The sequence below is a fragment of the Sminthopsis crassicaudata genome, chromosome 5, assembly GCF_048593235.1.
Source record: "Sminthopsis crassicaudata isolate SCR6 chromosome 5, ASM4859323v1, whole genome shotgun sequence".
Lineage (NCBI taxonomy): Eukaryota > Metazoa > Chordata > Mammalia > Dasyuromorphia > Dasyuridae > Sminthopsis > Sminthopsis crassicaudata.
Window position 1 is genome coordinate 232,435,110 of NC_133621.1, and position 26,025 is coordinate 232,461,134.

The 26,025-nt window shown below is 37.7% G+C and overlaps 1 protein-coding gene and 1 long non-coding RNA gene across 3 annotated transcripts in view; one reads left to right on the top strand and one right to left on the bottom strand.

Moving 5' to 3' along the window:
• SPATS2 (spermatogenesis associated serine rich 2) overlaps positions 1-17,560 on the bottom strand; it is a 171,539-nt gene extending 153,979 nt beyond the window's left edge. For both annotated transcript variants that reach the window (XM_074270471.1, XM_074270470.1), the window contains exon 1: positions 17,177-17,560. The gene's annotated coding sequence lies outside the window, so the exon portion shown is untranslated. The remainder of the gene's footprint in view (positions 1-17,176) is intronic.
• Positions 17,561-18,043: 483 nt separating this feature from the next.
• On the top strand, positions 18,044-19,306 carry LOC141544378 (uncharacterized). The gene is made up of 2 exons (XR_012482588.1): positions 18,044-18,330; positions 18,907-19,306. It is a non-coding gene; the product is annotated as an uncharacterized LOC141544378 (long non-coding RNA).
• The last annotated feature ends 6,719 nt before the right edge of the window (positions 19,307-26,025 follow it).

The following is a 26,025-nucleotide window of genomic DNA, read 5'->3' on the forward strand; positions in this document are numbered from 1 at the left end:
ATCAGGGGCTGGTTTGTCTGCCTGTTTGGATGTCCAGCACTTAGCACAGTATCTTGGAACACAGTAAGCACTTAATGCTTATTGAGTGAAAAAGTATAATTAGGAAAAAATTCAAGTTGGGTTTGGAAAGAGAAGAGGACAGATATTTAGTTTTAAGACAAGTTAATTTTAAAGTTTAGATGCACAAGTGAAAGAACATTCTAACTGGCATATAAATATGTAATGGTTTTGCACCAAAAGCAGCAACAAAAATAGAGTATTTAGAAAAATATGTAAAGATTTATATGAAATGATGCAGAGACAAAGCTTTGTTTATATTCAGTAGTTTCAGTTGTATCTGGCTCGTGAAATTTTCTTGGCAAAATAATAGTTTGCCATCTCCTTTTCCAGATCATTTTACAGATGGGAAAATCAGAAGCTAACAGGGTTAAGTGATTTGCTCAGGATTCCACAACAAGTAAGAGTCTAAAACCAAATTTGAATTCAAGTCTTCCTAATTTCATAACCCAGCTGCTCCAAAGGTAAAGTACAAAGACTCAAAATAATATATACAAAGACCACAATGAAGTAAAAAGAAAAAAAAAAATGAAACAAAACTAAATACTGTGTAAACGTAATGAACTTGGGTCCAGAGATGAGACAAGAAAATGTACCTACTTCACTTCATTGCTCTTATAGGCCAGGACATTTAGGATGACTTGAGTTAACTCTCATATTTCCACATTGACAACTCGCTTTTGAAATTCAAGACTTTGTGGGCAACACTGTAGAGCAGTAAAAATAAAAAAAAGAATTGGAGCAGAATAGTGATCCTTCTAAGGACAATCAGAGAAGATCTGAAGAAAAATCCCAGTAGGAAAGTTTTTGAATTTTCTCATGTTCTAATGTATATAGGGAAATTTTTTTCTTTTCCTATTTTGTATTTAAATTTAAAATAAATGTTTTTTAAAAAAGAAAAATTAATATGACAGGGAACTTCCAAGACTATTATGGAATTCTTTTATTGCTATTTATTGTATTGCTGACAGCTTTTATCTGTGGGTTTTTTTCCATCTGCAAACTGCTTCTACATTGATTGTTTATATCTGGAGGTTTATTGAATATATTTTTATTAAGGAAATTATTTGAACTCCAAAGCTCTAAAGTATGCCAGATTTGGGATCACAACTAGACAATTAGAGATATAGGTGTGGAATATTCCAAACATTAGTAAAAGAAATAAAACTGTTTTAGTTTGTTTTGCTTAAATTTGGAGAGGGTCTTTTTAGCACTGGTAAAAGGGAAGGCTTACTGCATAGGGAAGGGCAAAGTCTTATTTACAGGATGTCCCAAAAGTCTTAGTGCAGGTTTAAGGTTTAAAAGTTTAAAACTGCACTAAGACTTTTGGAATATCTTGTATTTGAAATGTTTATATAAAAAATAAAAGGCATCAATAAAATAATTTAAATGTCTTACAAATAACTGGAAATATACAAAGTTAGAGAAACCACCTCAAAATGTTCACAGGGATTATTTGTGTCTGACCGGTGGCGGGGCATACCAAGCTCATATTGGTCTGATTAGCCACAGTTGGACATTTTTGATCCTCTTCGAGAATGAAGGACAATAACCATAAACTGACACAAAGTAAAGTGAGAACCCAGAGAATAATTTATTAATAATGTTGCAACAAAATGCAACTGATTGATAACTTTACAGTAATAATTTATAACATTGTAAAGAAAAACCTTGAATGACTTAAGAATTATGATCAATGTAGACCAGTAGTGTCAAACTCAAATAGAAACAAATTCTTGTAGACCACAAATTGACTTAGAAAGCCACAAATTAACATTATCCATCATGCTGTATTTTTATTTATTTTGTTAGACATTTCCCAATTATGATTTGGTCTGGCTCCACTCAGGAGTTTCTTGGAAGCCCCACACGAATTTGACACCTTTGAAATATACAACCACAATTCCAGAAGATCAATGAAGAAATATTCTGTTCACCTTCTTAACAGAAAACTGATGGACTAAAAGTGCAGAATAAGTCATCCAATATGGGAATTTTTTTTTATTTATATACTTGTTACAAGGGTTTCTTCTTTTTTTTTTTAATTGAGAAGGGGAGTGTAAAAGGAAATGGGACTGGAGGGCCTAGCAAGATTACAAAGAATATTAATGAATCTTTTTAAATGCACAAAAGAGAATATAAATAAAAACATGGGCAAATTTTAAAAGTTATATGTTAAAATTATTATACTGTTGTTGTTCTTCATCCTCTTTTTTCCCCAAGAGGACTAATGACATCACAAGGTGATGTCCTGACTTGCATGTGAATTGGATTTAAGTGAAGCAGAATTGAACAAAGCTATCTGCCTCATTCTTTCTTCAAAGTAATCCAAGTCCAGTAGCAAGACAAAAATCAAGATGATTGGTGATATATAGAATGGAATGGATGACCTTGGTATCTTATCTTCCATGTCTGACCAAGCTCTAAATGCTCCACAGTACCTGCTTCAGCCACTTCCATGGCCATTGGAATAAATTGTGCTCATCCACCATTCCACCTGGAAAGTTTTGACATGGGGGGATAAGCAGTCAAGCCCTTGCTATATATAAATATACAAAGTTATTGTATATTTTTAGGAAAAACAAGTTGTAGAAAAGAAGTTTGTAGTTTTAATGGACAATCCTTTACATATGAAAATGTTCATTTTATTTGTTGTTAAAATTCAGGATTTTAAAAATATACAAAATAAGTTCTTAATGACTATGCTGATAATTCTTGAAAGTATCAAGACTCAAACATTTCTTTACAGCCCTCATGGTAACTGAATCTACCAAAAAGAGAAAGATTAGCTAGCCCAAAGTTTAGTTAGAGCTTTTGGAAGTAAGTCTTCCATAAGTAGCTATTTCATATCCACAACTTCCTGAAATTATTCATGGAAGTTGTGGATATGGAATAGCTACTTATGGAAAACTTACTTCCATGAAATTATTCATGATTTAAATCACAAGAAGACATACACAGTTTTTTCCAATCTACCCTTAATACTATTAATCAAGTAAATATCTAGAACAATCTCTACAACATCAAGCTTCAGAAGAATAACATACAAATAAATAGCTTTGCCATAACATAACAGAAATTGCATTTGACAGCATAGTGTGCTATCACACCAGAAGAAGTCAAAGTCAGAGATCTAATACCTATTTTAGTACCAGCTATAATTCTGTTCTAGGCATTTAACTTTTCTGTGTCTCAGTTTTATTATCTGTAAAATGGGTAATAATTCTTGCACGGCCTTGGAATAGGAAATACCTAGATTCAAGTCCTATCTAACACATATTTAATTGTATCACTACGAACAAATCACTTAATCCCCTCAATGTTGCAACTTTGTGAGAGCTCCTTACCTGAGTTCCACAGAGCAATGAAATCAAAGGTTCAGCTCTTTCTCCAAAAATACATGTTATTACCCACTCTACAGGGTTATCATGAAGAAAGCATTTTGCAAATTTTAAAGAACTATATGTTATCAATTATTATAGCTGTTTTGATTTTTAAGTGCCAATATAAGATATGAACAATATAACAGTTTGCTAAGTTGCTTTGAGCACTTAATCCCATTCAACAGATTATTTCATATATGGCTTGCTCTTGAGAAGTTAAGTGCCTCAGACTTGACAGCCTGACCCTAAAGTCAACATACCATCCTGACCCCACACATTTCTCTATGGAAATAAGAAGTTTTGCCTACCTAAATCAGCACTGTATCCTGACTAAATATCCTTTCCATGTTCTAACTAAATAAACCTTTTGTTAACTTTCAGATGATCTTATTTCTTCGCAATTTCATACATGAGCCCACAAAACTAATCTGAATTATGCTTGATCTATGGTCCATAATGGCAAAAGCCCATAAGTACCAGTGCCAATTTGTGTGAATGCACATGCCAAGTCAACACCTATTCACTCAACTTATGCACTACTTGAGCTTCCCAATGAAATTAATCTACCACTTGTTAAAATTCTTTGCTGTTCTGTCTATTGCTCCCCAGATCTACCTCTTACTCCCAAGAAGACTTATAGCCATGGAATCTTTAAAGAGTTGAAAGAGCCCTTAAAGGTCATCTAGTCTAAGCTCTTACTCAACACATAAATCATCTTAACATTCCCTAAAAAACCTTCAGCCTTTTTTTTTTTAACCAAAGTACTTCAATATTTGAAAACTCAAAACTGTTATAAAGTTTTTCTTTATACTGACCAAAAATATAAATCTATAATTTCCACTATTTCCTTCTAATTTTTACTTCAGGTTAATTTATATATCCCTTCTAATATTTAAAGAGAACAGTAAACTTAATAATCTAGAAAATGAAAAAGTTGGACTAGAAGATTCCTAGCTTTAAATCTATGATCCTATGCCCCATCTGAATTCTCTCCAGGAAAAAGAGGGATAATTTAATTATCAAATGAAGAGTAGGTTAGCAAAAGAAAAACAAAACAAAACAGAAATCATTGAAATATGCACAAAGCAAAAACAGAAAGATGTTCATCAGAAAGCACAAAAAAGCAGGCCAGAAAAAGGAAAAAAATCTCAGAAACCAAGTGTAAAAAAGAATTTACATGTTATCCAGTTGAGCCTATTCTTAATTTTACATATATATAGATAGATACACACACACACACATATCCCAAATTAATGTTAAAACAATTTTTAAAACATTAAAAAAACTGTTGTGCTTCAAATTCTATTCCTTCCTTCCCTTGCTCCTCCATGAAATACTGATATGATTTATCTGGTCCTAAAAATATCAGCCCAAAAGCTTGTGATAGGAAACATAACCTAGCACCTATCAGCACAATACAGCTGAGATTACATGCACAGCAGTTACCCAAGGTCCACTAGCGATCAGCAAAACAGTGTGCCCAAAGACACCAAGGAAAGAGCAGAACATGCCAGTAGAGAAAACATTCCCAATAGTCATTTTAAGACCATCAGGAACCAGCGGAGAAAACAAGAGACCAGTAGAACATCAGGCCAGAAAAGACTATATACATAATAATCATCTAGAGACCAACGCAATGTGCTCAGCAGAGATGTGGTACACTGAAGAATAAGCAGGCCCAGTGAAACTAGTACAATGACATCACCAGAAAAAAAATATATATCAATGGTTCTATTAGCATTAAAAGGTGTCTCTTCCTACAAGTATTATGGCCATATGAGAATGAGGAATTTGTTAAATACTTACAATATAAAAAAGTACTGCGTTAAGTGCTGGAGCTACAAACAGAAAATCAGCACTGTCCCTTGCGAAAGTCTGGTCTAGCTCCTCTTGTCAGGATAAGCAAAAGTCCTTGCCCCACGTGTGGACGCCAAATGTAGCGTGCTGTCGTCTCCAGAAACTGCTGGATCGCTCTCTGGGAAGAGATCTGCTGTGTCTACTCAAATCTCTCAGACAGATTCTTCTTCCTGTAACGAACCGTTGTCTCCAGGCAGTTGCTGTTAACTCTTGTCCTTAGAAGTGACTTCCCTTCCTGCAGAGAGCCCCGTCAGGCCTGATGCAATTCAGAGTCTTCTCCTCTTCCTGGATTGCTGTCCTCTTTATCCTCCCAGAGAATGGGCGTGGGATAATGCAAGGGCTTCTGGGAAGAACCACTTCAGCCAATGGGCTTGCTCCTTCTACCAAGTCAACCTGAGTTCTCACCTTGTAACTATCCAGACAACCTCAGTTCTCACTTAGTAATCCTAACATCTCCCCCTTTCTTTTGATTTAGAACATAGGACAGTCATGACCTTGAAACATAAATCCATCAATATGGGAAGTATTACAGATAATTACATAAATTACATAAGCACATAGTAACATAGTAACATAACACATGCTAGAAGTATATAACATAATCATAATCAAATAATCATAAATTGAAAATTTATAAATGTCCATAAGTCCATTGTCCATTAGTCTCATCTTGTGTGAGGAAGTCCAATGATTCCTGCTGGTTTTTAAAGTTCTTTAACAGTCTTCTTATTATCCATGCTCTTTCAGTGTCAGATGTTTCTTAGATCTTCTCCTTTATTTTGAGATCTTTCTCTTTTTCTGTCTCTCTCTGATGGACAAGGCGAATATGACTCGTTGGCACTCATCTGATTCCTTCTCCTGCTGAAGAAATACAAGCAAACCCTCTCTCCCAGGCAGTTAACCTATCTAATTTCCTTCTATTTACCACTTTCTAAATCTCTTCTCATCATCTGACAATTACATTGGAGTTGTTCGCACTGGGCACAGCCCTGTTGGTTTAAAAGGCCTGTATTCTCCCCAAGTGTAATCCATTTTTGCAATCTGATTGCCTTTTGACTGACTTATCAGGTAATCCCTTTCTGCCATGTGATTGCTTCTCTGCTGATTGATTAAATCAGAGTCCTGGCCTTCTAAAGGCTCTTTAGGTGTAACATCAGCTGCCATCATGCCCCAAGTCTTTTTTGCCTGGGGCCCTGGACCTGGGCCCCTCATCCCGTTTCCCTGAATTAGTTTACACTCTGATGCCCAATGGAGTCCTCTGTTGCATTTTGGACATGGGGTTTTAGGTCTTCTTTCACCCTGTCTTCTCACTGTATCTCCATACCTACACTGAGCTCTTAGATGCCCAATTTTTCCACATTGAAAACATCGCCGAGTTTCTCTAGAAGTCCCTTGCCAGGAGGGACCCTGCCTTTCCACATTCATCATTGTCCCGGTGTAAAAAGCATTTGTTCCCACTGTAGCACAGCGTCTTATGATCTCCTCTAAAGGAGCATCTTTGTCTAATCCCCATATAATTCTTTTGCAAATCTCATTGGCATTTTCCTTAGCCAGATGTCTGGTCATTATTTCTGTAGCTGAATTTTCTCCAATAGTTCTTTTGACAGCAGTTTGCAAACGTCCCACAAAATCTGCAAAAGGTTCATTGGGACCTTGCTGTATTTTAGTGAAAGCCTCTCCGCGATCTTTCTGTCCAGGGAGGACACCCCAAGCTTTTATTGCAGCCTTAGCAATTTGTTCATATATTGTCATGGTATAATCAGTCTGTTCTGAATTCTCTCCATACCGACCTTCACCAGCCAAGTGCTCAAAAGTGAATTGTGTGTTAACTCCTATTTCCAAATTGCATCTGACTTGAATTTTACATAATTCATGAAATTCCGCAAGCCATAATAAATTTTCTCCAGGTTCCAGACATGTCCTTGCTATGGATTTCCAATCATTCGGGGTTAGGACTTCATAAGACAAACCATCTAGTAACATTTTGACATAAGCTGATGTAGCCCCATAAAGGGTACAACCTTTTTTCAAATCCTTAATTGTATTCAAATCTAAAGGTGCATATCTTCTCCTTTTTTTACCTACAGAGTCAGTATTTTCAATCACAGGATATGCATGTATAAAATCACTTATATCCTGTCCTTCTCTCTTAGCTTTAACCAATGCTTTTTCTAATCTTGTCATAGGCTTAAGCTTCTTCACAGGCAATTCTGTTTGTGTTTCTGCCTCTTCCCCTCTTTCTTCCTCCATCTCTGAAGGTGGGGTTGATGTGGGCCTGTCAATAATCTGTTCTCTAGGCAGGGTTGAAGCTTCTTCAAGAGAATCATACCATAATTCCTCATTTAAATCCTCTTGCTCTAGGGAAAGATCTTGATCTTTCCTTTTTTCCTCACACTTCCTCCTCTGTTCATTTTTAGAACTTTTCCTTCTCCTACAACTTACTTGATAGTTTAAGGCTAATTGAACTATGTTGTAGATATAAAATACTTCTGCAGAAATTGAACGAGGCCCATTTTTTGCTTGAAATTCTTTCATTTCATATCCCACTAGCTTCCATTTATCTACATCTATCTTTTCTTCCTCTAAGAACCAAGGGGATGTGCGTCTTAATGCAGCCAAGAGTTTAGCAATCTGTACCCAGGTTACAAGTAAACTCTGCTCCTCAATTATCTTGATTATACTCTCTATAGAACCACTCCTGAATGGAGCTGAGGTTGCTTCTGGGGCTGGGGTTGAGTCGGCTGAGGTCCAGGGATTGAATATAGCTAACATCTGCCCCATTTCAGCTATAAGAGATTCCTGGTTTAGCCCTTAACAAGTTAAGTTCCTTATTTATCTATTAGCACGCTCACTTAATCTTTAACAAAGTTTCCTTGTTACTCACGGTTCTGGGTCAGAGAGACTGAGATCTGGATGGGAGGCTTTTCCACTGGAATCAGGACCGTGTCTGTCCCTGTTCGGGCGCCAAATTGCAAAGGTCTGGTCTAGCTCCTCTTGTCAGGATAAGCAAAAGTCCTTGCCCCACGTGTGGACGCCAAATGTAGCGTGCTGTCGTCTCCAGAAACTGCTGGATCGCTCTCTGGGAAGAGATCTGCTGTGTCTACTCAAATCTCTCAGACAGATTCTTCTTCCTGTAACGAACCGTTGTCTCCAGGCAGTTGCTGTTAACTCTTGTCCTTAGAAGTGACTTCCCTTCCTGCAGAGAGCCCCGTCAGGCCTGATGCAATTCAGAGTCTTCTCCTCTTCCTGGATTGCTGTCCTCTTTATCCTCCCAGAGAATGGGCGTGGGATAATGCAAGGGCTTCTGGGAAGAACCACTTCAGCCAATGGGCTTGCTCCTTCTACCAAGTCAACCTGAGTTCTCACCTTGTAACTATCCAGACAACCTCAGTTCTCACTTAGTAATCCTAACAGTCCCTAATTCTAAAGAAAGCCACATTCTAATGGGAACACAATGCACACAGGAAATTTCAGCTCCAAACCAAGTGGATAAGTCCCACAGTTTTTTTAGGGTGCTAGCAAAATAGGTAGTAATGCTTCTTCTTTAATGTCATTTCCACTGGTAAAATCCCATCAGTTTCTAATGCTGAACCACTTGACAATAAACTAGTAAAAATTATATTTCAAAGCCCTTAGGTTCAAATTCCTGGGCTATTTACATCAGGGACCAAAAGGAGCTATCAAGGTGATGGTGGCAACTTGACTTGCTTGTTTCATGCTGCTTCCTTCAAATTCAGTAGAGTTTAGCTCTCTGTCTTTTAGTTTGAGCTAAACTAGCCTGCCTGTGGTGTCCATGCGTGTATCCTCACAAAATATGTATTCTCACCACCAACTGTATTTTTTTGGAAAAGTATGCCCTAGATTTACATGGGGTTATATTATTTTGAATTTTCTTTCTATGCTATTTCATTCAGTGCTGTTGTTCTGAACTAATTGTATCCTCTGATTGAAGAAAAAACTATGATTGTACAAGATTAAGAACCCAACAAATTACCTTGAACTGAGGTTCTGCAGGCCCCAAGTTGCTACTATGCATTATTTACTGATTTTTGTCAGTATGTGACAGTCTATCTATTTGGGAATTTTGCAACACTTTTTCTTATTAAGGAATTCATTTCTAATTGTTCCATAGGGTTGTTGCCTTTCCAGTAAAAACTTATATTTTAAATAAACTTCTAAAGTTTTCTTTAAAGTATTCTGCTTAAAGCTGCTGCCTCATATTTTAATTCATAGTAAAGTGTTTGGGACTGTCTAAAAATAGGACAGATGTCTGGGTGCAATTCTCTGAAGGGAGAATAGGTGAGATTTTATGATTCTAATGATTTTGATCTTTTCTCCTCCATTATCTTTCACTTGACCACTACTCTAGGAGAGTTAAGGTACATAAGCAGAATAATACACTAGATCAACTGCACAAGAAACCATAACATATGTTAAAAATAGAAAGTAGACTTCCACAACAAAGTTTTCTTTAAAAAAAAAAAAAAAAAAAAAAAAAAAAAAGAATGTAGTATTTGTAGAAAAGTACTTTCTTGTAAGGGCAAAACAGAGAAAAATCTAAATTCTTCAATCAGTCTTAACTTGGAATAAATGTTGGCATTCGAAAGAAGACAAATCAACTTTTTTGATATGACTTTCTATGTCCTTATTTTAGGTATATCATTTGACAGAATACTATCAAAATTAACAGTTGAAAGAAAAAGAAATTTTGATTCCATCCTTTCTTCCCTATTGCTATTAAATATGGGTCAAACAATTTTTGCATCAACTACCCAGCAACATTAACTGTATTCTGATATACAGATTCTGACCATGTGCAGTTATCAAACTTTTAAAAAAATTAAATATAAGAATAATGTAGTCCATGGAAAGCAAAATGTAAAGATACTAATACTACTGATACTAAGCATATTTCAAGAGCTGAGGAGAAACTGATCATCCTAATGCTATTTCACTGTAGAGTAGTAGGCCAACTCGATTATGTTTGCATTGTTTCTCCAATTGTATTTTCTATCACCAACGGAGTAAATCAGGAATTTAATCTAATTCTGATTAATTTTCTGAAGAGTTAGTTGTAAAATTCTAAGGAACTAAGATACTGCTGTCAAATATTTCTTTAAAGGGCTTTTTTAACTTATGTGAACTTGAAGCCTCCTAAAGTATCCTTATTGAGTAAGGTCCTATTTTTATTGTTGTTCACTTGTGTCCTCTTTATAATGCCGTGGACCATTCTTGGCAAAGCTGCTGGAGTGGCTTGCCATTTCCTGCTTCAGTGGAGACACTGCTAGTGTCTGAGGCCACATTTGAACTCTGGTCTTCCAGACTTCAGGCAGTGCTCTATATACTAAATCAATCACTTAGCTGCTTCTTATGGGCAAGATAACATTTAACAATGACCGGTTGTGTTTTCTGTCCTCAAGACATAAACACATATATTAGGTGAATTTGCAGTGTCAACTTATTATAAGCTCTCAAACTACAAAGAAAAGCCATGTATGTTATCGTGAATCCAGCAGACCTAATTAAAATAAAATTTATCTAATATTGCCAACTTAGAAACAGTATCAAAGCAATTAAGAACTAGAAAACAGCATCACAAAACCCAAACAAGTCATCAAATCTTAAAATCAAAGGAATAATGCAGTTATAAGATAAGAGTCTTTCACTGCATATTCAACATTTAACTAAGTTCTGTGAAACATACCGAGTTTTTTAAGAACCCATCCCATTGCTAAGGTCTTGTTGAAACTAACCTAGCAAAGCTTGTCACATGAAAAAAATAAACCAGGGGTTAATAAGGCAAAAGCTCAAGAGCTGAAAAGGGCTAACTAGATATAACGGAAATATTTCAACAAAACAATAACACAATCAAGATCAATTTAACACAGTAGTAAATAAGTGGGAAAACAGCAATGAGCTAACTACTCTGACATGTTGGAATTAGAGACTGTGTGGTTAATTTGAGGAAGAATACTGTAAAGGTTGACCTGGAGCTTGAAAACTACAAAAACTGGCATTTGTTACTTAGTAGACTATGTATTGGCAGAAAAGACGGATTTTATAAATTGGTCTTTTTAGACAGATCCTATAGTAGATATTAGCAATACTTCGAAATCAAAAGGGAAATAATGTATTCCCCTATCTAACCCGATCTATTCCACAAATAACTGATATGTTCTTAACCACAAGTCTTATTGATGAAAGACTTGGTTATTTCCTGTAAAATCATACATAATTATTATTTTATATAAAAGATTCCCAAAACTACTGTATCCCTCCCCTTCCCAATAATGCAAGGCTATAATTTTAAGATTCTGTTCTAGTAAATTGGCCCACCTGGCTCTGCAGAAAACAAACACTCCTTCCTATTCACCTTATTAGGATTAGTATAGTCATGAGAGACTAGTTAACCAACTAGCTAATTTAGATCACTGGGTACCTAAGCTATACCCACAAATAGTTTCTAAAACCTAGCATCATATCAGGGACTTGTATCAGAATCAAATGAATTCTAATTTTCTAGTCACTTACATATGCTGGCCTAAAGTCAATCCCACGAATCCAGAAAACAGGCTGAAAACAGAATCTTAACAGGTATTTCTGAACCAATCTGCTTTTAAGGGATCACACTGTCTCAAAGTCAGTGGATTATTCAAAGATAACTCCACTTACATAAGGGGGGTAGGGGTGGGGAGAGGAGGTTTCCAAGCTCTACATTGTGAAATCCTAACTAAAAACCTCAGAACAATTTTTAGGACACTCTAGAGGAAAGAGAAATACTAAAATGTGGAAGATATGTTGGGAAGTTTTTATATTTATAGCAATAGAGAGACAATTATTTTTATAGCATTTGGAAAAAATGAAGGCCAGGCACAATTTTGAAACCATTTTTTGTCATTCTGCAGTGACAATATTTCAGCATACTTCACACTTTCTCATGTGTGATAACTCTAGCTATACAGATGACAAGGCCAAACAAGTGATTTCAGCAATGAGTACTGGCCTTGAAAAATAAAAACGCTTAAAAAAAAAAAAAAGTACTTGCTTAGTACAGACCAAGTTAACATCCCCAAATTTCCTTTCCTATTCTTCCCACAGTCTGAAGCCATCTGCCTAAAACAGGAAAAATACATTAGAAAAGGTAGTCAGCAAACAAAATGAAATTTTTTCCAAGTGAAAAAAAGTTATAATACCCTGAATTTCCTCAAAGGCAGATTAACCAGCACAGACTGATTAACATGACAATGCAATTTCCCAATATATACATATATATATATGGATACATACACAAGATTCTGCTATGTTTGCAGGTGTGACTGAAAAAGTTTAATAGTACATCCCACAATGTACACAAGGCAACACATTTATTAAAATAAATTTATTTATATCTTTTGTTTTTACATTATCTCTACTTCTCAATGTATTCCACTAACTCTTCCCTCCCTCCCAAACTACTTCTTATAAAAAAATTTTAAAAGACTTCAGCCAACTAACATATCAAAAAAGTCTGATATTATTTGCCATGTTCCACATGCATAGAACCATAGGGTGCCCCTGAATTCCTTTTCTTTCGGGCCAGCTTGATCACTGTAATTTCAAAGTATCATTTCAATTATTCTATATTGTTTTTCTTTTCATTTACACTATATATGTATATATTCCTGGTTCTGCTTATTTAATGCACCTCAGTTCATGGAAGTCTTCTCTTGCTTCTGAAGTTACATTCTTCAGTACTTAAAGACTAGTAATAGAGCCATTTTCCAAATGATGGATATTCACTTTGTTTCCTGTTCTTTGCTACTACAAAAAGTGCTGCTATAAATATTTTAATGTATGTGAGACCTTTCTTTTTTATAACTGATCTACCTGGAGTAGATGTATAGCACTGGGATCTCCAGATCAAAAGATAGACATTTTAGTCTTACTCATTGCATAATTCTATATTGCTTTTCAGAATGGCTGGAACAAATCACAGTCTCACCAAAAATATATTAGTGTATCTGTCTTTCCGTAATTTCTCCAATACTGACCATTTACTAATATCTTTGCCAATTTGCTGGGTGTGAAATGAAACCTCAGAGCTAAGAGACAACATATTTAACAGAAATTTCCATCTCCTGCTCCAGTCAAATTCTTTGATTAGAAAGGAGACTGAAGTCAAAATTAAATTTAACCCTTGCCAGGTGGCTTATACATACAATGTGGCTAGGACTAGACCTATAACTTAATGGCATAATGAACTCTTGCACAAATAAAGTCTCCCTATCAACAGAGGTTGGTACCTTCCCTGCAATTTAGAGTCTTAGAGAATTGCCTAGAACATATGGAGGTTAAAAGAATAATCCAGGGTCACAAGGGCAGTATATGTCAGAGCCTGAACTTGAACTGAGGAGTTTATGGCTTCAAGGTCAGCTCTCTAATCACTACTACATGAGAATATATGGAAAGTGCTTTACAAACCTTAAGTTGCTATATAAATGTGGTAGTCATTATTATTAAAACAGCACTTGAATACTATACTTAAAGATAGTACTGTCAGGATTTGAGTTTAAGACTGTTTTATATACATACATGCACACAACATTTAAATTGCAACTTAAGTTTTGAAATGCATTTCATAAATTCTTTTAACTCTCACTATATAGTCCTATGAAGTAACTACCACAGATATTATTATCCCTATTTTACAGATGAGGAAACTGAAACTCGGAAAGATTAATTTGCCAGTTATACAAGTATCAGAAAGATTCAAACCTCTTGACTCCAAGACCAGTGCTTTTTCATAATAAAAGTCATACCTAAAAGTAACTAAGCATGATAATCACAAACTTCCAGCAAATAAATGGAACCAAGTTCGTAAAATGGGACCACTGATAGGTGTAGTTCCTTCTCTAGAACCCCATTTGTTATCTGGGTCGTTACAAATGTAAGAATAAAAACAGAAAGCAAAAATTTCATTATACACTTTCAAGATAGAAGCTAGAAGCTATTCTATAGGAGCTGCAAAAGTGGGATCTACCTTTTCAAAAGTAAAACTAATCCTCTGGGATAGAGAAAAAACCATATCTCCTGTTGGTTCTCATGTTCTTTCCTTGATAACAATAGCTTTTTGACTACTTAGGAATAGGTCAGCTTGAAGTCGAAAGGCCAGTTCTATTTAAGGTAGGAGTTGCTTCCAGTGGAATATCAAAAGAAGTAATACAGAGGTATTAGCAGAGGTATTAAGTGTGTGCCTCTTGTCCATCAGAATCTGCAGCCTTCTGACCCATGAAGATCACCCTTCCATTCCCAAGTTTTTTTGTCCCATCCCCTGCAGTTGTTCTCTCAGGTTCTAGCTGTTTCTACTTTGCTCATTTCTTTCCTTCACAATTTCCAAGCAGTTATTATTTATATTTAGGGTGAATGTTATTATTGTTGGATTATATATGTCCAACTCTTTGTGACCCCATTTTGGGGTTTTCTTGGCAAAGTTTGCCATTTTTTTCCAGCTCTTTTTATAGATGAGAAAACTAAGGCAGAGTTAAGTCACATAGCTACAACGTTTCTGAGGCTAGTTTTGAACTCATGAAGTTGTCTTCCTGATTCCAAATGTTAAGTACCAAATATAAAGTTAAAAGATAACATGAAAAAAACACTTGGACACACTGAATTTTCTCTGGTTTTCTGAAGTTTGGGCTCCACACAAGTCTATTTACACTGCTGAGTGTCAGCTATACTATTCTGTTCAGCAGTATACAAAGCTCACAAAGCAACAAGTATGTTGCACATCTCTGTCATAACTAACTCTAAGTTTATAGTCAAGTCTTTTAATTTTTCAGTGTCCCAAGCAACCTTCTACGACTTCTGAATTGAAAATGTCTGCCCCAAGTATCTACCCACACTAATGAAATCATATGGAGGGTGACCCTAGAAAATAGAGATGAGAAAATGTACCCTTGTTTACAAAAGTGATAGGCTGATTACTAATACAGAACACTCCATATGTTCCATATGTCTTGGGTCATGTGTTGTTTTAGTTCGTTTTGCTTAACTGATTTTTCCCCCCTTTTAAAATTCTGCTACAAGGGATACCTTGAAGGATGAGGGAGAAGGAATATATTTGGAAATGAAGCTCATGTGAAAACAAAAGGAATCAATTAAAAAAATATTTTAAGGCATTCAAAAAAAAATCGGAGTTACAGTTCAAAAAGAAAAAATCTGGGACCTCAGAAATGCTCTCAAACAACAAAGAACAGGATATCCCCTCAGTAAATTGCTCAGACGGGTCCCCAATTTACCAGAATCAGTATATCATCTTGCCTGAATTTCAAACAGTTCACTTAATTTACTATTCCTACTTTGGTAGTGCCTAGGAAAATTAGAAACCAAGCAATCAGATTTAGTAACAAGCAAGGCTGCACTGTCAATAATGAAGCCACTGCAAATCAAAATCTCAACTTTCAATAACTTTTCACAACTTACTAAGTTGTGAACACTAAATGCCTAATAAAATGAACTTTAGGAAAGTTGAAAAGTAACTTAATGCCACTAGCTTACTCCCTATAATATAAAATTATATTCTCCTAACAATCTTAAGTAAGCAGAACCTTAAAGAGGAAAAGCATTAAATTGAATATCTGGCCACAGCAGCATTTCCAGAAATGTTAACCATTCAATCTGGACAGTAAGACAGTAAGAGGCATTTTTTTAAAATACCATTATTGTACTCCCTTAACCTTTAAAAATCTGCAAATGGAAAAGCATCACCACCAAGAAACAATCAGGAAATGTGTGATCACTTATGAAACAAACTAATGATGTATATAAAATAAATGGTCAATTGCTAAGTGGCAAAACACAATTTAACAAAGCAGAAACAGTTTAGCTTTTTATCAGAGCTCCTAAGAGTTCCAAAGAGTGGTAGCTAAAGCAGATATAACAGAGAAAATAAACTCCTAACCTTCACCAAAGCCACAGATTTCTGGTCTGCAACTAACTCAACTCAAAGCCAAATGCTTCTCTGTGTAACTCTTCCCTGCTTCTCCTGCTCTCAGGTAATTTACATATAGTAATAATTTACCTATTGTAGAGGGGAAAAAATGTTATGGGTTTGCTGTATCATCAGAATGAATAAATAATCACCCAAAGAGTTCCCCACAGCAGAGATGTGAGGCCTGAGAAAGATCTCTATTTCAAATAAATTCAAAATAAATTTTCCTTAAAAAAGGGGGGGGATCCAGAGGGACCAGGATCCACAGTACCTGTACCCTTTTATTCAACTCTCACCTCTCTTCTTTACTTCACGTCTACACCACACTGATACTTATTTGCTCCCCATCACTTATTGTTTCCCTCCAACCTCATTTCCCTCTCTTCTCTTTCCCTAATTTTTAAAAATGCTAACAATGTCTTCAATAATGTCTTACATACCCCCAACTCATCTCACGCATGCCCTATCATTATCTTCCACATGCACTATTGCCCAACCTCTCAACTACCTCGGGCTTTCCCATTTCCCAAGTTCTTCCTTTCCGTCTTACATGGCATCATCATCATCATTATTATTAATAATAATAGGCTTCCTAAGCCACAAAGTTCCCCTTCTACTTCATTGTTTCTGTGCCCAGTACCCCCTTGGAAACCCCTCGGGCGGCCCCTAACCGTCTCCTCCTTCCCCCTCCCCCGCCACCACAGCCCGCAGGGGCCTCTCTCAGCCTCCCCGGGTCCGCATCTCCAGGCTCTCATTTTCTGACAAGCTCGGGGCTACCCGCTCCTTACATCATCCCTGGCCCCCTCCCCCACCTGGATAGCTCGTCCAGCTTCTCCCCTCCGCCCCCATGGTCGTCCCCCCACCCCAACTTCCCCTACCTTCCGGCATCCCTCTACTTCTCCAGACTCACCTTAACCCTCCCCCGCGGTCGCTCTCGCTTCGGCAGCCTCCCCGCTTGGGGCTCCCAGTCTAAGACGCCCCAGGGGTCTGACAAGAGGAAAGGGACTTTTTCTTTTTCCCCTCCTCCTCCTCCTCTTCCTCCACCTCCTCTTCCTCAGGCGCCGGGCTATTCCCTCGCTCTCCACGTATTCGCTGCCGCCTCCCCCACTTCCCACCTCAGCAAGGCCCCGTGGGAGGTGGGGGGGGGAGCCCGGGCAAGGAATCACCTCCGGGACTGAGGGGCTGGAGCTCCGGCTTATTCAACCCGACCCCCTCTGGGGGGGGGATATCTGCCCGCCCCACCCGAGAGCTTCAACCAGCGCGTGCGCCCGAAGCTCTTAGCGAGCCGGGCGCGTGCCCGCGTTGGCGCGAACCCGTGGCGCCGAGCTCGAGGCCGTTGGGAAGGCGAAGGCGGAGGCGTGGGCTGGGGGAGGGGTGGCGAGAGAACCGTGGGCAACAGGCTTGTCGAGATACGCGTGAGTTCGGAGGTGGCAAACGCTGGGAGACCCTTCGGGGCCAAGAAAGGGAAGGGGGCCCTCCCGTTTACTCCCGCCTCTTTCCACTCCCTCCCCCAGCCCTACTTTACCTCCGCACCTAGCACCAACCCTTCAAGCGCCACTCTGGCCCCCACCCCCACCCCTCTCACAAACTGGGGGACCACCAACTCAGTTGAGGCGGAAAGTGAGAGATTAGGGGGAAGAAACCGAGATGGGGGGGGTCGCGAGCGCACGCGCAGAACCGTCTTTGCCCTGAAAAGCGGGCGATAGCGGCGCTCGCCGGCTGGCGCGGAGATCGAGTTCCAACGGCGGAAAGAGCCGACCTTTCTCCGGAGCTAGCCGAAGACTAGAACCGCGAAGGAAAGGGATGGGTTAGCCCCACCCCTATCTGTACGGCACTCGCTACGACTCTCTTCCCCTCTGACCTCAAAGGGTCCTGTCATTTGCTTTATATAGTTGCGTTCTCTATCTCTAGTCTATTTGCTTCCCTAAATTTTGAACTCGGAAACCCCCTTCACCGCTGGAGAGAATGTTTGGTAATCCATGGCAACCGCCAGCCGGGGGCGCAGCCTCAGCGCCGCCTGCGGTGCTTCCACTGACCTGGCCTGCGGTGTCTCACAAATACCAGGTACCACTACCTCAGGCCTTCGCATCCCCTCCCCCCCAGCCTTCCTCGAGTCTCCTGCTGCTGCACAGTCAGGTTTCCTGCCAAAGCTGGATGCAGCCGTAATGATCTCTGCTCCTTAACTTAATTTCAACTGATCAACTTAACGTTTATCAAGCATTTACTTTACGTGGAAAGCATTGTGCTAAGCGATGAGGATTCAGAAAAGGCAAAGATTATCCCTGCCGCAAGAAGCTTACAATCTAATGGGGGAGACAGCATGCAAATATATACACATATGTGACCATATGCAGGATGATTAAGAGAACGAAGGCACTAGAATTAAGAAGGGTTGAGGAAAGTTTCCCGTAAAAGATGGGATTTTGGGTGAGACTCCAGGGAAGCTACGATGGTTAGTAGAGGTGCTGAGGATGAAGACCATTGTGTTTCTTAACATGTGTTTCCTGTAGTAATCCTGGGTTTTCTCTTTAGACTGTATGTAAGCTTCCAGGCTGCCCAACGATGAAGAGGGAAGGAAGATGATGAAGTAATATAATATTTCCTATTTTGTATTTCCTCTTTGCCTCACCCTGTGCCTAGGATTCTGCTCTAAGAATTTCTGTCTCGAACCAGAAGATCACTATACACTTCAACAACAATACTGTATGAAGATGTATTCTGATGGAAGTGGAAATCTTCAACATAAAGAAGATACAACTCACTTCCAGTTGATCAATGATGGACAGAGGTAGCTACACCCAGAGAAGGAACACTGGGAAGTGAATGTAAATTGTTAGCACTACTGTCTATCTACCCAGGTTACTTATACCTTCGGAAGCTAATACTTAATGTGCAACAAGAAAATGGTATTTACACACATATATTGTAACACATGTAAAATGTATGGGATTACCTGTCATGGGGGGAGGGAGTGGAGGGAGGGAGGGGATAATTTGGAAAAATGAATAAAAAAAATAAAAATAAAAATAAATAAAATAAAGGGGTTTTACAACAACAACAACAACAAAAAAAAAAAAAAAAGAATTTCTGTCTCCAGAAATGTTGGTTGGGGCATATTAGGAGGGGGCTTTGAAGGACTGAGAGACAAAGAGCTAAGTTTGAGGAGATAAACCAGAAATTTCCTTATTTCTGAAATCCCAGCATCTCAGGGCCTCAGAAGTGATCCATTTAATATGAACAATACCTTAAAAAAAATCTCCGCTTTAAACCCTCTAAAACATAACAATGTTTGAAGACCTCAAGTGCTTTTGTTTATTTTCACTTTTAACTTTATTATGCACCTCAATTCAGCTGATCCTATAACTTGAAAACACTTGTCATACTCCTATTAGTGGCCATTACAATCTTACTAATAGCCAATGAAATGTTCTCTACAAGAAGCTACAACTTTTATATATGTCTTGGAGAAATAACCATTTTTTTAAAAATATAAAAGAGAAAAATGAAACACTTGTATGATCTTAAATTGTATCAGAAAAAAATAATAAGTTCTGAATGGTATGGGGTATTCTTCTGCTGTGAGAGCCTGCTGAGCCCTTTTCAGGGCAACTAATCCACCTTTGGTGTCCACTTTTACCCAACTCTCATCTGTGGTTCTAAGAAGCTATAATATGCAGCATGAACAGTGGCCACTTCTCAGTAAATCATCTCAACAAACGGGCTAAACCAGGCTTCAAACATGTTGGTGACTTAGGGGGATGTGTATGTGCTTTGGGCCAAAACTCTGAACTTGAAACAAAGGATTCTCATAAGGTACTAAGTCAGTGGAATTGATAGAGACAATAGTTATCTAATTTAGCATGGTTCAATATGATTGATTTAATCCTACAAGGAGATGTTATGGGTCAGAACTTGAAACAAGGTACTAAGTAAAATTGAAACAGTGGTTAAATCTAGTTTAGCATTGATTTAATCCTACAACAAATAATGGTTTCCTAGTGATATAATGATTGGTTTTTACTCAGTGTGGAACATATAAGCTAGAAGCCTCAGCCAGAGAGATTCAGAGACAAGTCGTCAGAAGGCTAGAGGCTGAAGGCTGGAGCACAAGATCTTAGACTCAAGACATATTCATCCCATCTCACACCACCTTGGTGGCAGGCTCTCCTCCTTCACTTCTCCAAGACTCTGGAAGGCCTCCAGAAAACTAGCCAAGCCCCGCGTGAAGGGGATAAGACTTTGAAGGAGACAATAAAGGATTTGGACGTTTAACACCTGGCTGCACTTGTGATGATTACTGAACTGAAACGAAGGCTGCCTCCAGAGACCCCAAGAAAACCTCAATAGAGGACATTACATTTTAGAGAGAACATTACATGCATGAATATAAACACTTTTCCTCAGCAGATGGAGAACAGTTTTTCCCAACAGCCATGAAGTAGGTGTTGTAGCACAGGGCTTGGTCAGACATTGAAGACACCAAAGTCATCCATTGCATCCTGGACCATGACCAGTCATCTTCACTTTTGTCTTGCCACTGGACTTCTATGATTTAGGAAGAGAGAGTGAGATTGACAACTTTGGGCAGCTTTGCCTCACTTAAATCCAATTCATGTTCAAGTCAGGAAATCTGTGATGTCATTGGCCCTCTTCAAAAAATGAAAGATGAACAACTGAAATTCTAGAAATAAGCTCAATTTGGCTTTTTTTCTGGTCACAATCAAATATTTTGAGAGAGACTAATGTCAATTGAAGCACATGCATAAGCATCACTGTCACAAAATGAAGACATTCCAAAATGATTGCTATTCCAAGAAATTGAATTGCATGTAACTAAACTATCTGTCAGGTTACTGTAATGTTCTCTTCTCTACAATGTAATTGTTCTCTGGGAGCAGGTTTCTTGGAGGGCTTGTGGAGGCAGCCTTAGTTTCAGTTCTGTGTAATCACCCTAAATGCAGCTAGGAGTTAATCCTTTATTGTCTCCTTCAAAGTCTTGTCTCTTTTCCTGGGGCCTGGTTAGCTTTAGTAGAGGCCTATCTTTCTCCTTGGTTCCAAAAACTCTTGCCTCTAGTCCTTTGTCTCTGCTAGCTTCAGCCTCTCCTCTTCCCAATGTCTCCAGCCAGCACAAAGGTGCAAGTTGGAATGAATCTTGACTCCTCCTCCCTGAGAGTAGCCTTATGGGCTTCTGACTTGTGAATCTCCGGGAAGTCCAAGAGTAGACTTGTTTTGTGGGCTTGTGAACTCCTTATATCTTCTCTCTAAAGGTGTGAACTAAGGTGTAAACTAAGTACATAAGCATTAGCACCTTGTTTCAAGTTCTGGTCCATAACAAGGTACTTTGCTAGATGCTAGAATTCAAAGACAAAAGTTGTAATGTTCTCTCATTCGTTTCCTTGAGGGTCTCCAAAAGTCTTTATTGTCTCTTTGCCTAATGCTGGGCAGCTTTCTAGACAGCCTTTCAGTCTGGCCTTGGTCTTAGCGGGGGAAGTGCGAGAGGAGAGGAAAGCCACCAAGAGCTTGACTGAAGGTGAAATGAATTTGTCTTCTTGGCTCCAAGAGCTTCTAGTGCGCTTGTCCTTTGTGGTTCTCAGTCCCTGCTTATATGCTCCACACTGAGTATAAACTAATCATTGTATCTTTAGGAAACCATTATTTGTTGTAAGATTAAATCAATCGTACTGAATCGTGCTAAACTAGGTAACCATTGTTTCATCAATTCCACTTTAGTTAGTACCTTATAAGCATCCTTGTTGCAAGTTCTGAGTTCTGGCCCATAACAAAAAGTGAAATAATCCCTGTTTCTCAACCTTATATTCTACCAGAAGATGTACATAAAAAAGTAAACAAAAATATAAACAAAATAAATAAGTACAGGGAAATACACTGATAGAAAATCTACTGTATGAATAACCAAATTGAGACCTGTGAAGAATAGATTCAAGTCAATAAGCATTTACTGATTACCTATTGTGGGCCAATTGAACAGCTAAGTGGTACAGCAGATCAAGCACTAGGACTAGAAACTCTTACTGAGTTCAAATCTCTCCTCAGATACTAACTGTGTGACCCCAAGCAAGTCACTTAACCTGGTTTGCCTCAATTTTCTCATTTGTAAAATGAGCTGGAAAAAGAAATGGCAAATCACTTCAGTATCTTTACCAAGAAAACCCCAAATGGGTGACAGTCAGACATAGCTAAAACAATTGGAGGAAAAGTCAATATCCTTGATCTGAAATGGGAGATTTAGTATCCATCCTCATGAATTATATTCTGGACATGGTCTTGATCCTTGGGAAGCTCCAGTCTGCAGGGAGATGGTATTTCAGATATGGGCCCACAAAGAAGGAATTTACCTACAAAGTTTCTAGTCCTAGTGATTAATCTGCTATATAGAGTATTTAGCTCCTCAATAGGCCCACAATAGTAATTAGTAAATGCTTATTGACTTGAATCTATTCTTCACGGTCTCAATTTGGTTATTCATACAATAGGTTTTCTATCAGTGTAATTGAGTGTATTACTCAAAAATTTGGTGGCAGACCCAAGACATAATAAATATGTACTAATATAATTTCCATTACCCCCAAATATTTTGTACCAACTTAAGTATGTCTTTTAAAACAAGTCCTGCATTTTATACAAAATAATGTAAAAATTTTAAGAATTAGAATGATTTTACATGTTCATTCCAATTACATAAAAAGTGTATAATCATAAAAATTCAAAAAGTCAATTCGTTACTTCTATTGCAGCTGTTTACACATACCCATGTTTTATTGAAAAGCTGATTAAGTATACAATTTTTAAAGTATACTATTTTTTAAAAGTCTCCAAATTCTTGTTGGCCAAGTTTTCTTTTCCCTTTTTTCTTTTTTTTGGGGGGAGGGAGGTGTTGGGGGGAAGGAGAGGTGCAAAGTTCCATTACCTAGGTCAAGGTTGATTAGTATCACTTTCACTTAGTCTGCCTTAGCTTTTTTTATATAGGCATGCCTCATTCTCTTATGCTTCACTTATTAGATTTCACTGATACTATGGTTTGGTTTGGTTTGGTTTTACAAATTGAAGATTTTTAGAAATCCAGCTTTTATTGGTGCCATTTTTCCTAAGGAAAATGTTATATGTGTATTGACTGCTCCATGGAATGGCTATTCCCTACTGGCCTTTTTAAGAATCCAAGTGAAAGGAAGAGTCAGTCAATGTGGCAAATTTCACTGTTGTCTCATTTTAATAAATTGCCACAACATCCTCAACTTTAAGCAACTATCATCCTGATCAGTCAATGACCATCAACATCAAGACAAGATCTTCTACCAGCAAAAAGATTGTGATTTGCTGAAGGCCCAGAGGATGATTAGCTTTTTTATTAATAAAGTATTCCTTAATTAAAATATGTCATTCTATATATTATTTTTGTAGGTATTATTTACCCTAAATTCTAACAATAGGCTATGGTGTGGTCTAAACATAACTTTTTTTTTGCATTGGGAAACCAAGAAATTCCTGTGACTTACTTTATTGAAATATTCACTTATTGCAATGACATATATATATATATATATATATATATATATATAGCCTTTGTGTGGATCACAACAAAATGCGGCAAGTCCTCAAAGAAATGGGAGTACCAGATCATTTTATTTGACTCCTAAGGAACCCATATTCAGGCTAGGAAGCAAATTAGAACCAAACATGAAACAACTGACTAGTTTAAAATTAGAAAAGGAGTAAGACAAGTCTATATACTGTCACCTTATTTGTTTAACTTATATGTACCGTACATCATGCAAAATGCCATGCTGGATGAATAAAAAGCTGGAATTAAGGTTTCTGAGGGAATTACCAATCAACTCAGATACGCAAATGATACCACTCTGATGGCAGAAAGTTAACAGGAATTAAGAAGCTTCTTGAAGAGAATATAAAAGCTGGCTTAAATTTTAATATTAAAAAAAAAAAAACTAAAATCTTAGAAACTGATCCTATCACTTCCTAGCAAATAGAGGGAGAAGAAATAGAAGCAGAATCAGAATATTTATTCTTGGGTTCAAAGATCACTGCAGAGACTGCATTCATGAAATTAAAAGATGCTTGCTCCTTGAAGGACAGCACACTAAAAAGCAGAAATATACCTTGCCAACAAATGTCTATATAGTAAAAACTATGTTTTTTCAGTAGATTTCTTCAGCACATTGTATACATAGCAATGTATACATGTATAAGGAAATCTGAGTGCTGCAGAATAGGTACTTGCAAACTTGCGGACTTGACAATTCCTTCAACAGCAAAGAGATCAAATAATCAGTATTAAAAGAAATTCAGGCTATTCACTGGAAGATTAAATACTGAAGTTAAAGCTTAAATCCTTTGGCCACATAATGAGAAAATGGAACTCATTGGAAAAGATCTTGATGTTGAGAAAGATTGAAGGCAAAAGGAAAAGGAGATGGGAGAGGATGATATGGATATAGATAATATCAAAACAATAGACATGAACTTGGACTAACTTCAAGAGAAATTAGGGCCTGGTGTACTATGATCCATGGGGTCATGAAGAATTGGACATGAGTTAAAAGAAATATCTATATATAGGGCTCAAAAGACCTATGATTGCAAAGTCATTGAATATTAAGACCAGAAAATATTTTACATATCATGTATTCCAAACTCCTCTCTCTGTTTCTTTCTCTCTCTGTGTCTCTATATCTGTCTCTCTGTATGTATATATATATATATATATATATATATATATATATATATATATATATATATATATATATATATATATACACACATACATGTGTCTATATGTATCTGCTTTTTAGAATTTCCAAAGGGATACAGGTGCTGGAGATGTGTTTTGTTGGTCAAAACAGAATGTTCCTATGTTCTACTACTTGACTACTTATAGTCTTAATGTTACTCCTAAAGGAATAGTTACATTTAACTGGCAAACCTAGCCTTCAGTCCTAAGAAAGGACAACTGATGACATAACCACTGCCCATGATGCTACTTAGACCAGAAGTTTCTCTGCAGACTGAGATTTAGGAGCCACAGAGAGTAGACATTGAGTTGATGGAATGGTTCATACTGCTGCAAACATTCTTCACTTTCCTTCTTTTTCCTTCCCATTCTATCTTGAAAGATGTACCTGTTCTGCAATCTCTTGAGTTTGTGTCATGTTCCTCTTTTGTTTCAAAATTAGTTTCTGAGATAAAAATGGTTAACTACTACATTGCTGATCCATGTGCTTTATTATTCATATTCAGCAGAAGGAAAGAGCCAGATGCCTAAAAGAGAAAATTCTCAATTATGCTATACAAATTGCTAGAAAAAAAATCTTAGCTCAAGCTTGTTAAACAAAAGAGAATTATAATTGATTCATATATTTTAATTTCACATAACAGTCTCTCATTTGCTAGGAGGCTGACTTCCAAGTGACAAAGTCCTGGCAGAGAAATAAACAAGGGGTGTAGAGAAATCCTTTTCAGAGAGAGAAATGGGTGTGTTAACACTGAGAAGGAGGAGTTTCTTTGCAGTGGGCAGGGTCCTGACAAGCAGCTATGCCAAGGAGAGTGAGGGGTTCCTTGACAAGGCATGGTCCTGCTTTGGGCTTCTGCTAGATCCTGACAGAAAAGTAGGTGAGAGAGATAAAAAGGGGTTAACACTGAAAAGAGAATGTCTTCTCATTGGGTAGGGGGTCCTTGCAGACAGCTATGCCAAGAAGAGGTCCCTTGGCCTGGCATAGTCCAGCT